Here is a 2,838-nt window from a genome sequence, read left to right on the forward strand (position 1 = left end):
CGGCTTAGGATGGGTTCCGTCCCCAAAAACACATCATAATTTGAAAATATTTTAAGTCAAAAATGCAGTTACCACCTAACCTACCGGACATCAGAGTTTAGCCGCCCACCTTGCACGTGCTCAGCCTTTAGTTGGGCATTTATCTTGAGTTTCATCTCAAGAACTGCCTTCCTCTTCTCACCAGAAGCAGGAGACATAGATGGGCGTTTGGTAGGCATGCTGGGATGAGAAGACAAACCAGTGCTGGGGGCAGTAAAACTACAGAGCATTGGTGGTTTGCCCTCATGCGCTCGTGGCTGACCTGGAGCTGCGGCCGCCCAGCGTCACCATGTGGCTAGCCTGGGAAAAGATCACAGTTCAAAGTGCTGTTTCTACGGAATGCACATAGCACGTGTGCACTATCATACAGTCAGAAAGTCCTAAGCCGGGACAGAGTGTGATTTGCTCAGATCCAGTCACCTGGTCTGGAGTGCCCAGCTATGCTAACAGTCACTCTTCCTGGGCAATTCTCCATCCACCCCATGCAGCCATCTCTTTCTAGACCAAAAGCTTTGAGTTTGCTTTATAATTGTATATTTATTACTTTCTTCCCAAAAGAAACTTTGTAAATCAATGGAAATATTTAGCAACAAAAAGACTATCCTTGCTTTGACCTAGCTCCTATTTTAGGCACAAAGGGGCTCAAGAGGCAGCCTGGGTTTGAATATCACTTTGTCACTGACTCCCTGTGACCTTGGCCAAAACACATCCCCTCCCTGAGCCCTAACTCCCACCTTAGTGAGATGGAGACAGGACGACTCAAGTAGAATGCAATTGTGTGAAAACTACTAAAAGGCTCAGCTATAGGGAGTGGTCTATGGATGGGGATGTTCTCAACCCACCCTTCCCAGGGGCAGCAACGGGACATGCAGGATAGGGGAATGCTGTGGCTTCCCAGACCATGGTCTAAGAACCAAACACACATTCCCACACTGGGTGGAAATGGGGGTGGGGGCGGAGCTCTGGGTGGCTGCCCAGGGACCCTAGGTTCCATGGGATGTGGGCCAGGCCTTACAACTTCCTGGGCAGTTGGTGAAAACATTTCCTACCATTAAAATGGTTTCCATAACAACTTTTGTCCTGGCTACTTAGTATTTGGTGCCCGTGGGGCTTAAGAGTGTGAGTGGATTTGGTGGTGGTTCAGGCTGCTTGCTCGGTGGAAGATCCAGACACTCAGGAAGTCCCGCCCTTGGGCTGGAGGCATCAATACGAACCAAAGGCCTCACCAGAGCTTCCCCTCATGTGGTCAGAGAGCAGACCTGTCTGGGAGGCTGCCTCATCTTTTAAAACCTCCCTTATGTGTTATCCACCAAAATCCTGTATAATGAAAGGCTAATATGCAAATTGTCCCTCGACCAGGAGTTTGAAGGGGGGTGCGCTGGCTGCCCAACTGCCTGCAGCCCCTCCCCCTAGCTGGCCCCACCCCCGATCACACCACCCCACCCTGACTGGGGGGCAGGGCCAGCTGGCCAACCTCCTGTGTCCAGCCACCACCACCCAGGCAGATCTGCCCTAATTGGGTGGGCCTGCCGGACCCCACCTATGCACGAATTTGGGCACCGAGCCTCTAGTAAAAAGAATAAAAAAAGAATTTGCCATTAGGAGGTATGGGCAGGATATCAGTGGCATTGGTGGCTCTGGCCTGTGACAAGTGGCCCCGGGCCTCTCATGGCTCAGGTGCTGCTAAGGGACCTTGAATCTCCATGTATCATTTGGAAAATGGAGAGTCCCCTACTGTCCTGACAGCTGTCACTCAGGCGTGACCTCACGGACTACAGCCGTTTTCTTCTGCGTTCTCTCCGGTGACACTGGGGAAACACTCTTTGGCAACACTGCCGTCTTTAATGCACTATGTTTAACCTGCTCTGAGCCCACAAGGAAATACCCAGGGTTCCAAACCCAGCTCCACCACCTGCTGCTGTGTGAGCCTGAGCAAGGCTTAACCAGTCTTCTCCGCTGCAAGAAGGACGTAAGAATGTCTCAGGGACCTGACAAATAATGGAGTAGCTAGCAGTGCCTACCGGTCCTGGTACTTGGTCCACACGCAATGACATCTGAGTCTGAGTTCAGACCAACTATCCTGTTGTAGTTATCCAAAGGGGCTGAGGGAATACTGCTGCCATTCTGCCAACCTTGCCAACCATGAGGCCGAGGGAAACTTGTTTAGAAGCCCAGACTTAGCTGTACAGAAATCAGTGTGTCTCCTACAACTGCAGCAATACTGGCTCCTCATCCAGACTGACTGGAGAAAGCCGGGTGGCACAGGGAGGTCGCTGGTTCCCTCGGCACATTCACACACCATCCGCAGCTGCAGAGGCCGTAAGCAGCAGCCTCTGCTCTGAGGAGCTCAGCAAAGGTGATGTGAGTGGCAAGTACCGTGCAGAGGGCAGACATGGGTACTCGGGGGCCCACAGCAGGAGCACTTCACCCTCTTGGGGGCTCAGGGACCTACAGACAGGAAGCAGGGCTCAAGGATGGAGAAAGGAATCAGGCCAAGGGAAAAGCGTATGCAAAGGCTCAGGACAAGAGAAGGGTCGCATGGAATCGTGGGAAGCAACCAGTTCTGTCACAAAGGGGCTGGAGAGAGACAAGGAGAGAATTTGCTAGGGCAGGTCTGGGTGCTCACACACCAGTCAGCATACTAGTCTTGGCTTCCCCACAAGTGATCTGATGTTCAGGAAGCCTGTGTTATCCTGGAGCCCGAGGACGGCGACCTCTTCCTACCTACACCTGGGCTGGCTCAGACAAAACTATAGCGGTGAGCGAAGCGAGTGGTAGAGAGCCCAAGCTAAGGGTTCT

This window comes from Myotis davidii, unplaced genomic scaffold, assembly GCF_000327345.1.
Source record: "Myotis davidii unplaced genomic scaffold, ASM32734v1 scaffold1703, whole genome shotgun sequence".
Classification (NCBI taxonomy): Eukaryota; Metazoa; Chordata; class Mammalia; order Chiroptera; family Vespertilionidae; genus Myotis; species Myotis davidii.